Genomic DNA, 15359 nt, shown 5'->3' on the forward strand with positions numbered 1-15359 from the left:
TCAAGATGAATTAAGGACTTAAATCTAGGACCTGAAACTATAAAAATTCGATAAGATAACATTGGAAAAACCCTCTAGACATTGACTTAGGCAAGGATTTCATGACCAAGAACCCAAAAGCAAATTCAATAAAAACAAAGATAAACAGTTGGGACTCAATGAAACTAAAGAGCTTTTGCATGGCAAAAGGAACAGTCAGTGGAATAAACAGACAACCTACAGAGTAGGAGAAAATCTTCACATCTGACCAAGGACTAATATCCAGAATCTACAATGAACTCAAACAAATCAGTAAGAAAAAACAAACCATCCCATCAAAAAGTGGGCTAAGAACATGAATAGATAATTCTCAAAAGAAGATACACAAATGGCCAACAAACGTATGAAACACATACTCAATATCGCTAATGATCAGGAAAATGCAAATCAAAACCACAATGCAATACGACCTTACTCTTGCAAGAATGGCAATAATCAAAAAATTAAAATACAGTAAATGTCAGGGTGGATGCAGTGATCAGGAACACTTCTATAATGCTGGTGGGAATGTAAACTAGTGCAGCCACTATGGAAAACAGTATGGAGATTCCTTAAAGAATAAAAGTAGAACTACTGTTTGATCCAGCAATCTCACTACTGGGTATCTACCCAGAGGAAAAGAAGTCATTATACAAAAAAGATACTTGCACATGCATGTTTATAGCAGCACAATTTGCAGTTGCAAAATCGTGGAGCCAAACCAAATGCCCATGAATCAATGAGTGGATAAAGAAACTGTGATATAGGCCAGGAGTGGTGGCTCACGCCTGTAATCCCAGTACTTTGGGAGGCCAAGGTAAGCGAATCACCTGAGGTCAGGAGTTCAAGACCAGCCTGGCCAACATGGCGAAACCCTGTCTCTACTAAAATTACAAAAATTAGCTGGGCATGGTGGCATGCGCCTGTAATCCCAGCTACTCGGGAGGCTGAGAGAGGAGAATTGCTTGAACCCAGGAGGCGGAGGTTGCAGTGAGCCTAGGTTGCGCCGCTGCATTCCAGCCTGGGCGACAAGAGTGAGACACTGTCAAAAAAAAAAAAAAAAGAAGAAAGGAACTGTAATATATATATTACATACATGTATGATGGAATACTGCTCAGACATAAAAATGAATGAATTAATGGCATTTGCAGTGATCTGGATGAGTTCGAGACTATTATTCTAAATGAAGTAACTCAAGAGTGGAAAACCAAACATCATACGTTCTCACTGACATGTGGGAGCTAAGCTATGAGGACGCAAAGGCATAAGAATGATACAGTGGACTTTGGGGATTTGGGGAGAAGGTTGGGAGGGGTGAGGGATAAAAGACTACAAAAAGGGTGCGGTGTACACTGCTTGGGTGATGGGTGCACCAAAATCTCACAAATCACCGCTAAAGAACTTACTCATATAAGCAAATACCACCTGTACCCCAGTAACCTATGGGGAAAAAAATTAAGTTTTAAAGGTATATTTATTTCTATGGTTAAAAAAATTTTTTTCCTTTTGTTATAGAAGACTGAGGTGCCTGGAAAAGAAGCCTGAGAATTGGCTGCCCTGGGGAAGGATCCTAGGAAGCTGGGGTTGAAGAAAGTTACATGAACCCACCTCCTTGGAGAGTGCTTGGTTTCCTGAATTGTTAGGAAAGTTGTTGAGAAACTGAGGACTGTAGTGAAGGGAGAATATTTGTTTTAGACAATAACATGCTGGTATGAATAAAACAGGTGGTGGCAATCAGTTCCTAATCGGGAGCCCAGAGAAAGGAATCCACATTTGGATCCTCTCTCAGTTTAATAAGATTCTTTGAAATATAGCAGGAAGGCTCCCTGTTGACTTCAGTAAATGGCTTGCTTGCTTTTTTTTCCACTCAAATCTATACAGCATAAGCTTTTGGACCTTGATTTCAATACTATGTCAGACCAAAAGTTGCACTTAGAAAATCTCCATCTTATATAATCTCCTTATACTTTCAGTGAGAAAACAAAGATGCAGATTTGCCAAGAGTCAACCTGTTATTACTAGAATTCCTGTCCCAGAGCTTACTTCATATGACACGAAGTTCCTGTTTCCACAACAGCAGCCAAGCCCTATCTGCACCATTTCCTTCTCCTTTTTGTAATGACATAATAGAAGTTAGGGACTCTAAATAATTTGCACTGAGAGTATGTAGCCCTCAGAACCTTTATTATGTTTCACTTCAAGAAGTATTTACTGACTACAACGTCCAAGCCTTAACACTACTAGTTGTTGCTCCAGCAGATAAAAGCCTCAAAGAGTCTCTCTAAAGGATTATTTCATCTCCACCCAAAACAGGAAGGCCTGGTAACTTGTACCAATATATTTCTTTCTTTCTTTTTTTTCTTTTTGAGATGGAGTCTTGCTCTGTTTCCTCCTGCCCTGAACACTGTTCCCCTGGCCTCAATACTAACTCCAGCTCCTGCCCTCACTCTTCCTTTAGCATTCACTTCAAATATGGCTTCTTTAAAGAATTCCTAATACCCCAGACTTTAGCTATTCCCCTAGCATCTTCACTTCTTTACACTGCCTATTACAGTTGTAATTATGTAATTGGTTGCTGTTTAAAGACTGTGTCCCTAGTCAGAATATAAACTTTGTGAACTCAGAAGCTACGGCTGTCTTGTTCACTGCTTTGTCCATAGCATTTATCCCAATGCCCACCACACAATGGGATTCATTAAATATTTGATGAATGGATGGCCACGTTCATGTTGTAGAGGTACATATGGCCTCTTCCTTGACTTGTGGGTTCTGAAATAGAAAGAATCTGGCCTGTTCCATATTGTATTGTTATTCTTTTAACTTTGGTTTGGTTTGATTATTTTTATCCTCTGTGTTTTTACATTTTATTTTGAAAAGGCATGAAATAACTCTCAAGTGGAATTGCCTCTGGTAGTTGAAGCCACACCAGTGTTCTCAGAATATACCCTGTCCTTTCCAATTTCCTGCATATGCTGGAACCACCAACAGTCTTGGAGTAACAAGTCTTAAATTCTGATTCTCAGTCTGCTGAAGTAAGATCCCTCATGGCCCCAACCACATCCGCTTTCTCTCTGCAAGCCTGTCTGTTCTCGTCAGAACTTCTCTCTTCTTCCTAAAGCATTTCATTTTCACCTCTGTTTAACCGTTATATTTTCTGGCTTTTTATTGTAGTTGTTTTGATAGCCATCTACCTAACCTACCAAACTCTGTTCTCTCTGAGGGCAGGTACACTGAGCAAATAAAACATCTGAATGACCTGTGTATTCTCAGCATCTAGCACAATGTTAGGTGTTTATTAAACACAATTAATTTTTTCATTAGTATAGTAGCAAAGTGACTGGGGTAAAGTCCTTTAGTCTTATCATTTCCATTCATCAATTCCACCATATATCTCCCTCACTTCCGCCAAGAAGTACAGAGAATAAAGACATCCTATTCTCTTTTCCCTTCCTATGAAAGGTTTCCAAAATTACTGAGGAAGAAGAAAGAAGTGGGGAGGCTTATGTAAGCAGAGAACAAACAGAATTATGCCAATAAATACATACATTAGTTAAAGCCCTGAAGCTCTTCCTCAAATCGATGACAAAAAGTTCAGAGTGCCAGGAGCATCTGGCAAAGGGCATCTGCTGAAACTGATGTCTCAAAAGAAAAAAATAAATAAAAAATAAAGACGAAAAAACAATAGTCCATGTGATGATAAATGGAACATTCCTTATTGTTGATTCTTAGACAGTACCTTGCATTGTATGCTTTATAGTGGAAATTATTTTTCCTGATGTGTAAACATCTAAAAACAACATAGTCAGCCCAGGCACTGCGGTTCACAGCTGTAATCCAAGCACTTTGGGAAGCCAAGGCAAGAGGATTGCTTGAGGCCAAGAGTTCAATACCAGCCTGGGCAACATAGTGAGACCATGTCTCTACAAAAAAATTAACAATTAGCCAGGCACAGTGGCCCATACCTGTAGTCCTTGCTATTCAGGAGGCTAAGGCAAGGAGGATCGCTTGAGCCCAGGAGGCTGAGAATGCAGTGAGCCATGATCATGCAGCTGCACTCTACCCTGTCTCAAAAATAAATAAATAAAAATAGCATATTTACTCAAAGCAAATATATAGACCTAGAAATTTAGGTTCTAAACCCATCTCTGCCTCTGTGTAGCAGGGGGACCTTGGTCAAGTCAGATTATCATCTATAGGTAGTTGTACTACATATGGGGCCTCTTGTTACAGATTTAAAAATAGAAAACCTCCGAAATTCCTTTTATTTAAACCAGTCCTCATGGAACCAAATGTGGTCATGGCAAGGATGTAGTCAGGCCATGACTGTCAATGAAAAACAAGATTGATGCCATTATTGAAGATGTGATATCATATCAGACCTAGGGAAACAAATCTTCTTGTCAGCTGTCAATTTCCATTCAGGTGTTTCTCTGTTTTTGTCAGTCCAACTGGTACTTATTAAAAGCTTGTTACTCAAAAGAAATAACCTAATATGGCAGGATTGTGCATCAGGAAGCCTGTGCTTTAAATCTGACTGTACTGCTACAAGCTGTGTGATCTTAGACACTTTATAATAGTGACAATTACCAACTACTCAGCATCTACTCTCTGCTCATTGTGCTAGGCACTTTACAGGTGCTATTTCCTTTAGCTCTCACAAAGCCCTTCATGATAAGTGTTATTAGCCTCATTATACAGATAACTCAAATGTGACTTAGAGAAGTTAAGTAATTTGCTACAGATCACATAGCTCATATAATAAGTGAAATTCCAAAGTTCTTGCTTTTTTCCAAAAAGCAAGTGCTTCTTTCCAAAGGGCTTTTTTTGCAAAGGGATGTGAGTGAATTTTTTACTCAATTTTTTTCCAACCATAAAGTTAGGGAATTTAGTTATGTGACCTCCAGGAGTGATATTAAATAAATGTAACCTTGTTGTCGGCTTTTTATAACGGAATTTTTTGGCGGGAGGGGACGGGGTCTCACTCTTGTCACTCAGGCTGGAGTAGAGCGGTGTGATCATGGCTATTTTTTGTAGTGACAGAGTTCTGCAATGTTGTCCAGGCTGATCTTGAACTCCTGGGCTAAAGCCATCTGCCCACCTCAGTTTCCCAAAGTGCTGGGATTAAAGGTATGAGTCACCACAGCAGGCCTATAATGAAAAATTTTTATCATACACAAGAATAGACAGACTAATTCAGTGACCAGTCCCACAGCCACAAAAATCATCACTTCATAGCCACTCTTATTTCATCTATACCCATTCACTTTTCTCTTAGCCTCAGCCTCCAGGGGATTCTTATGAAGTAGTCCAGCTATATTATTTGATCTGTAAATATTTTAGTATTTATCATGAAAGAAAAAGACTTTTTAAAAACATAATCCTGATCCTTTTGTAGTTCATGAGCGTGATGATTGGGTGTGAGGTTCACGTGCATGTATGAGATATGCCACCCTTGAACCTTGTTATGATGTCAGTACATTACCCATCTGATGTGAAAAAATAATAATCCAATACCATTAGCATGCCTTAAAAATTAACAAGAATTCCTTAATATCATAAAATATCCAATGTTTATGTTTGTTTTATTTTCCCTTTCTTTTTTAAAAAAAACTAGTTTAATATATTTTAATAGCAAACTTACAGGAATAGCACAGAAGACAGACAACATTAAAAACGTGTACTTGCATCTAGGACAACTCAGAAAAGTTCAGTGAATGCACAGAATCAACTGTATTATCAAATGCTACTAGCATTATTTAGTTGCCATCAATAAGACATTTGCTTGTTTTTAAAAAGTCCGAATGTTGGCATTGTCCAGAAAATTTTAACAGGTTTATTTATAATTGTTATAAAGTTGAACTGCTGGCCGGGCGCGGTGCCTTACATCTGCAAACCCAGGTCTTTGGGAGGCTGAGGTGGGCAGATTGCCTGAGGTCAGGAGTTTGTGACCAGCCTGGTCAACATGGTGAAATCCTGTCTCTACTAAAAAATACAAAAATTAGCTGGGCCTGGTGGTGGGTGCCTGTAATCCCAGCTACTCAGGAGGCTGAGACAGGAGAATCACTTGAACCCGGGAGGCAGAGGTTGCAGTGAGCTGAGATTGCTCCATTTCACCCCAGCCTGGGTGATGAGAAACTCCGTCTCAAAAAAAAAAAAAAGAAAAAAAAATGGAACTGTTGAAACTTGTTCACTGAAAAATTTTGACTTGCATTAATGCTTTGTTTTAAAATCCTCGTGTTTTTAAAATTTGTTATTGATACATAATAGTTGTGCATATTTTTATGGTGCATGTGAAAATCTGATACATTCATATAATCAAATCTGTGTCCTTGCATTTATATTAAAAATTCATACACAAATGAATATGGAGAAATTGCCAATACCTGATTTCTGTCATCTGTTTTTCCAGTTGAAATCATTGTATATAAGTACCATTTGACCTCATGGAGAAAAAAAAAAAACTAACATTCACAACTACCAGTGTCAGGAAGAAAAGAGAGAGAGAGAGTGAGAGTGTATGCATAAATGAAATGTTTTCCATCACAGTGAATTCTTAAGCATGTCCTTCATGTATGTGGTGTGCTTGCTGGATGTCTTTTGCCATAATTGTTACACATTTAACATGGATAGCACATAGGTTGGTGTCTTCAAAAAGGCCAGCCAAATAGGCCTCCCTTGCCTGCGCAAAGCACCAACAGCTGTGCTCTGGAAGCGCAGGTCTGTTTTGAAGTCCTGAGAAATTTCTTGCACTAGATGCCGGAAGGGAAGTTTGTAAATCAAAAGTTTACGGACTTCTGATAATATTTAATTGTACAGAGTACCACAGTACCAGTGCAACAGTACCTCAACGATGAGGTTTCTTCAGCACTCCGGTAGAGGGTGAACTCTTGCAAATGGCTTCTGTATCCAGTGGCTTCCTGAATGCTTTACTACTGATAGATTTGTGGACCATAGTATAAAAATCTTTCTTACCCTCTTCTCTTTCCACTGGAGTTCAGTGAGCTAGTGGCAGCTTATAATCTCTCCCTCTCTCTCTCTCTCTCTGACAATTTGGTCATTAAAGATGATTTAAGATATTTTTCACAGCTTTTTTTTTGTTGTGTGTGTCCCAAGGTAGTATATTCCACTAGGGGTATACAGTCAAATAACTGTGTTCTAACATCACTGAAAATCAAAATATTAAAACAAAATGTTAAAACCAATAAGAATGGACAGCCCCCTGCTATACTACCATCTAACCCTTTAGTTATTGGACTGTGAGGGTGAGGGGTGGGAAAGGGTAATATCTCAGGGCAGCAGTAGTTCACCAGCCTACATGTTGTTTAACAACCCAACACAACATTATTTCAATGTTTTGTTTTGTTTTGTTTGTGATTTTGTCTCTCCTCTGTCGCCCAGGCTGGAGTGAAGCAGTGTGAACACAGCTCACTGCAGCCTCAACTTCCTCGGCTCCACCTTAGCCTCCCGGTAGCTGGAACTACAGGTATGCACCACCACACCTGGCTAATTTTTTGTAGAGATGGGGATTCACCATGTTGCCCAGACTGGTCTTGAAATCCTGGCCTCAAGCAATCTTCCTGCCTCAGCCTCCCAAAGTGCTAGGATTACTGGCATGAGCCACCACGCCTGGCCCATTTCAAGACCTGGGAGTACCAACGGGGCCAGGTGTGGTAGCTCACGCCTGTAATCCTAGCACTTTGGGAGGCCAAGGCAGGCGGATTGACTGAGCTCAGGAGTTCGAGACCAGCCTGGGCAACACAGTGAAAAAAATACAAAAAATTAGGCAGGCGTAGCAGTATACACCTGTAGTCCTAGCAACTCGGGAGGCTGAGTCAGGAGAATCGCTTGAACCCAGGTGGCAGAGGTTGCAGTGAGCCAAGATCACTGCACTGCACTCCAGCCTGGACAACAAGAGTGAGACTCCGTCTCAAAAAATAAATAGTAAAAAATAAATATATATATATATATATATATATATTTTTTTTTAAGAGTTGAGGCTTCACCATGTTGGCCAGGATGGTCTCTATCTCTTGACCTCATGATCTGCCCACCTTGGCCTCCCAAAGTGCTGGGATTACAGGCGTGAGCCACCGCGCCCGGCCAATAAATTTTTTTTAAATCAAAAACTGGAAATACAATCCTCTGCATACTGGCTTGTTACAAACTGTGGTATCTTTAAGTTCCTTTCTAGCTCAAGTAGGAATGTAAACAGTCACTCAATGGAGATAACCTTTTCCTGCTTCCTTACACTACTAGTCTTTATATACATAAACACACACACACACATATATAAACTTTACAATAACACAAGTGATTGTTTTCTATAATTCTGGAACAAAATAGAAATATGAGTTAAAATTATTAGGTAACAAAATTATTAGTATTTAGAACAATTATAATTAGGTACCTAAAAGAAAACTAACAAAAAATTAGAATAAGAAAATTATGAGTGCAAACTTGTAGGCCAAACAAGTCTAAAAATCTATTGTGGTGGGGCCAGCTACAGTGCTAGCAGACCTGGATCACTTAGTAATTATAATTGAAGTTAAATGTAATTAAATATATAATTTAAATATAATTAATTATATAGCCTCCAGCTCTTCTGATTTAATTCCACTAAAATTCTTAAGAATTACCTGCTCTGGAAGATCAAACACTGCATGTTCTCACTCATAGGCAGGTGTTGAACAATGAGAACACATGGACACAGGGAGGGGAGTACTACACACTGGGGTCAGTTGGGGGGAAATAGGGGAGGGACGGTGGGGGGTAGGGAGTTGGGGAGAGAGAGCAAGGGGAGAGATGCCAGATGTAGGTGATGGGGAGGAAGGCAGCAAATCACACTGCCACGTGTGTACCTATGCAACAATCTTGCATGTTCTTCACATGCACCCCAAAACCTAAAATGCAATAAAATAAATAAATGGGAAACAAAAAAAAAAAGGAATTACCTGCTCTGTAAAGTGCAATAAAATATATATTTAAAAAAAAAGAATTACTTGCTCTGGCAGATATCTGTGCATTGCCTTCACTAACAGCACTCTTTCCTAAGGAGTAATATCCCCCTCTCCCACCATCATCCACATGGCTACAGCCAGAACTTTTCTGTTTACATGATCCTACTTTCCTGGCCAGAGTTGCTAGATCAGGGGTAGGCACCTGATCTAAGCCAGTACAATCAGAGGCCTTTTTCTAGATTTTTCAGACTGGAATGAAGAAGGAGAGACAGCCACATGGTTCTTAAAGGACACTGACTCAAGAACTATTGGTGTCTAGGTTTTCTGCTTTGGGCAGATTCTGTCATCAGTGAGAGCAGATAAAGCTGATGTGCAGAGATGGGCCAGGCCAATTGTCAAAGAGCATTTTGATGGCAGTGGGGTTTCCGAGATATAGCTACAGCCCTGCTCATCTCTTGGTTTGGCTTTTTAACCCTTCTTTGGAAACCATAAGCCAATAATTTCTCATTTTTGCCAAAGGAAATTCAAATTAGGTTTCTATCACTTGCTGTCGAAAGAATTCCCACTTCATTGACAAAAGGAAATGAATAGAATAAATTTTCCCTAAGTAATAGATTTATATTTGAGTAATGTTCATTTTATTATATACAAATCTTTTCAATTCCCTATTATCAACTTTTAAAAATTGGAATTTTTATGAATTTTTGATTATCTGATTTAAAAAAAAACTTAGATGTTCAAGGTCTAGGGTGTGGTAAGAGAGGTAGGAGATAAGTTTAGAAAGGTAAATTGAGATTAGAATATGCAGGGCCTTAAATGTCATGTGAAGTTTAAACTTTATCCTGCAGGTAATGGGAATCCATTTGGCAAGCTTTTAAGCAGAAGGATATATTTAGATAAATAATTCTGGTGGCAATTTGGAGCTTCAATAAAATGGGGGGAAAATGAAAACAGCTTAATAGGTGCTTGTGCTGAGAACCTAATTACGTAAAGGTTATTCCAGGTGTCCAAGGCAGGGTTGATGAGAGAATTCCCTGGGAAAGTTACTCTGAAAATTGTTAGGAAATGGAAGGATTCAAGAGACATTCGAAAGGCAGAATTGGTACTACTAAGTGATCACTTGGACATAGGGGATGAAAATGAGGAGACATAGAAGGACTATGACTTGATGGGGATGCCATCAACACAGGAAAAGGAGGAGGAACAGATTTGAGAAGACACTATTCTAACTGAGCATCACCACTCACTTTTCTGATACTTTCAGCAGGTATGCGGCTAAAATGTATGATGTCCCATTGTAGCACTCCCATTATATCTTGGCAGGTTGTTTCTAATTTATTGGATTTGCTGCACAGTGCAGGATACCAAAGTAATTGTTACATTCTGGAACTTAGGAGTCCTACTTGGTCTCTGATGAGGAAGGTATTAACAGTGATTTCTGTCATGCTGGTGTGTACTGGTCTGGGAGAAATCTTTGATTTAATGACAATAGAATTAAAAGTAATTATAGCCAACTTAAAATTCTGTATATCACATAATAGAGAATGCCATTAATTCATTGTCTACTCTGCCTTCCTCTACTTTCATAATTAGGGGCAGAGGAATTAAATTTTACAGTGAAATAAAATTAGATATGATAAAGTAATACAAGGCTCACATTTTCAAAGTAAATATTTCTGTGTTCAAAGCAATTCACCAGAGGGCCACTTTCCCTGTACCTTCCCTAAAGAACTAAAGAGCTCTTGTCCACCTGATTTCTAAAGCAAAATTATCAGATGCCAGCAATGTAACTTGTTCTGTGTTAAAAACAGAAGTAGAGATTGTCTTTATCCTTGAGGACTAGCTCACTGTCATTCCAATATTTTTTGGAAAGTGTGAAATTCCGATTTGACTTTGCTAAAATTGAAAGCTTAGCAGCCCATATACACTAACATCTTTATAATTCTGACAACACTAATGCGCTACAGGAAACACTGACCAAATTCTGCTTGGTTTGGTTTCCATTCTTTTGCTAAATCCCTTCTTACATCAGTACTGACCAATAAAAATATAGAGTAAGCCACATTTGTAATTTTAAATTTTCTAGTAGCCATATTTTTTAAAAGTAAAAACATGTAAAATACATTTTAATAGGCTTTTAAAAAAGCTTTATTTTTAGAGGAGTTTTAGGTTCACAGGAAAATTAAGAGGAAGGTGCAGAGACTGCTCATATACCCCTCGCCCCCACACAGTCAGAGCATACCCATTATCAGTATTCCCCATCAGAGTGGTACATGTTTTATAACTGATGAGCATACACCGGAACACTCAAAGTCCATAGTTTACTTTAGGGTTCACTCTTGGCATTGTGCATTCTATGAGTTTGGAGAAATTTATGACCTATATCCACCATTCTGGTATCACACAGAGTAGTTTCACTGCCCTAAAAATCCTCTGTGCTCCACCTATTCATCCCTCCCTTCACCCAAACCCCAGGCAACAACTGATCTTTTTACTGTCTCCAGAGTTTTGCCTTCTCCAGAATGTCATATGGGTGGAATCATACAGTATGTACAGCCTTCTCATATTGGCTTCTTTATGAAATTAATTTTAAAACTACTTTTTCTTTAACCAAAATTGTTTTTTTTTTTTTTTTTTGAGACGGAGTTTCTCTCATGTTACCCAGGCTGGAGTGCAATGGCGCGATCTCGGCTCACCGCAACCTCCGCCTCCTGGGTTCAGGCAATTCTCCTGCCTCAGTCTCCTGAGTAGCTGGGATTACAGGCATACGCCACCATGCCCAGCTAATTTTTTGTATTTTTAGTAGAGACAGGGTTTCACCATGTTGACCAGGATGGTCTCGATCTCTTGACCTCGTGATCCACCCGCCTCGGCCTCCCAAAGTGCTGGGATTACAGGCTTGAGCCACCGCGCCCGGCCACCAAAATTGTTTAATGTGATTATTTTAACATGTAATCAAAATTTATATATTACTAATTAAATATTTTGCATTATCTTTTCATACTAAGTCTTCTAAATATAAACCAGATCTATATCTATATCTGGTGTATATTTACACCAAAATCTGGTAAATTTACACCAGATTTTGAAGACTTACAGTGTATCTTAATTCAGACTAGCTGTATTTCAACTCGATCAGCACATATGATTAGTGACTGCTACATTAGACAATGCAACCTTAGATAAGAGTCACAACTGGAGACATATTCAAATATTTAAGCTGCCTGTCCCTTAAATCAACAATGAATACAATGTCCTTCACACTGTGTTTGCCACTTATAGCTGGAAGGCCACTCCAAGTCTAAGGGAGAAAGGTAATATGATGGAAATTACAAATATGCATTCTAATATTTAATCTTTTTTCATTCAAGCATCTATCCTGTCATTCAGTTTTCCATGCTTTGAAGAACGGAAAATGGTGATACTTTTCTGTCATGATGAGTAATGGATTAGATAGCAGGGAAGAGTGGAGTTGCTATTACACTGAATTTATTCTCAGTTACAGAATTCATGTGCTACTTTGGAGAGAGCAGCAGTTTAAGAAGAGGATTTGAGCCTTTATTCTGGTAGACACTATATGGCCTGAGACAGATCAAGTCAATTTTTTTGATATTTTCTCATTCTCTAAAATGAGACTGGAGTAGTTCAGTGGCTTTTAAATCATACTCTGGGGAACGTGGGGTTTATACGGAAAGAGTGAGAGTGAGGAAGGATGTAGGTGGGATTTTTCATGCAGACGTTCACACACACACACACACACACACACACACACACACACACACTGGCAGATTCAACCACTGCTGGATCAAGTTTATCAGATGTGTATATTAATCTTCAGTGTAAGCTCCAGACCTAATTAAAATTTTAAGCATAATAACTAGATCATATATCATAATAATTTGATCATATCTACTTTCCTTTTCAATGATAATATGAGGTATAATGTTCACATCTTCTGACCCATTTCTAGAGGTCCTTTCACTTACGTTTTTCTCAGACTTCCTTATGACCAATCTTAACCCTTCCAAGTCACTGGTCAAGTTACTGAACTATTAGCCACTGCTAATTCCAGGCAAACTGAACAATGAGATACATATTATTTCAATTATTTCAATTTCTGCCCCTGTTGAGGATTGCCCCTTTTTTTTCTTTTTACTTTTTTTTTATAAATTTAGATGGGGAATTGGGGGGGAAGGGGGGTCTCACTATTTTGACCAGGCCGGTCTCGAACTCCTGGCCTCAAGGACTCCTCTGATCTCATTTTCCCAAAGTGCTGAGATTACAGGTGTGAACCACTGCGCCCAGCCAAGGATTGTCCTTTTCCCTGGTGTTTTTAGGTCTTGGAGTGAGCTGTAAATGCTGAAGCAACTCACTTCAAGCCAAGAAAAAAGGATCTGTAAACCAAGATTTAAATTGTTTTCCTCTTAAATCAATTGGACATAATGAATACCCCACAAGACATTCACATGTAAGCTAGGGAGGGATGGCAGTGTGACAGACGTAAGCAGCAGGAGAATACAAGCAATGTGCTCACTAAACTCACTCACTCTCTGGACTATCCAGGCCTGGTAAGTTATGAGCCTGAATTAACACCTGGATCTTGATAGGAAATTACGACTGAAAAGTCACTTGGTGTCTCAGGGTTAGGTGTTCCACTGGGACCTAGTAACAAGCCTCTAAAACTCCACCAAAATAGTGCCTCTTCATATCGGTAAGGAGCTCAGGTGCAACAGTTTATCTCTCACTTCAGAATTATAGCCAAAGGGGCCAGGCACAGTGGCTCACACCTATAATCCCAGCACTTCGGGAGGCTGAGGTGGGCAGATCATGAAGTCAGGTGTTTGTGGTCAGTCTGACCAACATGGTGAAATCCTGTCTCTACTAAAAATACAAAAATTAGCCGGGCCTGTAATCCCAGCTACTCAGGAGGCTGAGGTGAAAGAATTGCTTGAACCCAGGAGGCGGAGGTTGCAGTGAGCTGAGATTGCGCCATTGCACTCCAGCCTGGGCAACAGAGCAAGACTCTGTATCAAAAAAAAAGAAAATATAGCCAAACATGTTCTGTATACCACTGGACCCTTGAAAAATTCCCACTCGAGTTCTTATGTATTTTTTTCATGGTGTACAAGGTATTTCTTGCTTTCTACTCTTTTGTCCCCACCTGTGTAGGATGAATAATCTGATATTATTTGAGATAAGGAAATAAGAAGCTTTCTGCTGACTTAATTGTGACTCAGAGTCCAAAAGGATGTAATCCTGTGGCAAGAAGGTAAAGCTATACTCTTGTCTGTACCAGATGAAAGCGAAATATTTCTGCTTCATCATTCACAACTGTCCTGGTAAATGGCCACAAGTCCCTTTGCATACCAGGAGGTAGAGTCAAGTAGGTACTTCCTCAAGGGTACTCAGATTTCCTTTAACTGTATCTGAGAACTGATTCATATCTGGAAATTCGATACTGTCTCTCTTTTCTAGACACAAAGGTTTTTTTTGTTTGTTTGCTTGTTTACTATACAAATCAAATAGGACCTTAGTGACTGCCCATTTATTTCCATCCTAGGGATTCCATAATCACTTACCTCCCAAGAATTCATGGGTCAGAACATTCCAATTTTCACAGTGATCCTGCTACCTTTTAACTTAACTCCATGCAAATGTGCTACCTATATCATGTCACTCTGGGATACTGCCATCCCTCTGAAACTCAGTAAGCCAAATTCAGCTGTAGCCTCTTTTCAACATCATCGCTCGTCTACGTGAAATATTCTCTAAATCACTTTTTAAATATACTGTCCCTTCCCTCATAGATTTGTTTCTCAAGGCCTTTGTAAAGAGTGTCTTCTGGACCTTTTTATCATTTTTGTTTTAATTAGATGCAGGGTCTTGATATGTTGCCCAGGCTGGCCTCAAACTCCTGGGTGAAGTGATCTTCCAATCTCAGCCTCCCAAGTAGCTGGGACAGGTGTGAGCCACTGCACCTGGCTAGATTCTTTTTTGGAAGACATAATTGAGATGGGTGGTTGGGTCAGCTATGACAAATCTAACCCAGAATTCCTGTCTCCTGAAATTAAAAAATTTGTTCTTTTACCTTTTACCTAAGAGATTACATCTCAACTTTATTTTGTATGACTCACCCCTCAGTCTAAATTTCAAACAACATTTAGCAGAGCAAACAGAATTATTCCTATCTTCTCAAACTAGAATAGTTAATCCAGAAACTCATATAAGCCGTATTAATAAATTCAACCCAATCTCAAACTGTGTTCTCTTCTTCATTCAACATTCTTAAAATCTATTCTAACTCACAGATTAATTAGCAAAGTTCTTCAATTCCTTTGGTGCTTGAGACATATACTACTGAACTTCACTTTGTAACTGGCCTC

At 39.1% G+C, this 15359-nt stretch overlaps 1 non-coding gene across 1 annotated transcript; it reads left to right on the forward strand.

The window, feature by feature from the left end:
* Positions 1-5402: 5402 nt before the first annotated feature.
* On the forward strand, positions 5403-5511 carry LOC116561289. The gene has a single exon (XR_004273379.1). It is a non-coding gene; the product is annotated as a small nucleolar RNA U13 (small nucleolar RNA).
* Positions 5512-15359: the final 9848 nt, after the last annotated feature.

The sequence above is a fragment of the Sapajus apella genome, unplaced genomic scaffold, assembly GCF_009761245.1.
Source record: "Sapajus apella isolate SASKATOON/1434 unplaced genomic scaffold, GSC_monkey_1.0 scaffold28, whole genome shotgun sequence".
In the NCBI taxonomy this organism is placed as follows: Eukaryota; Metazoa; Chordata; class Mammalia; order Primates; family Cebidae; genus Sapajus; species Sapajus apella.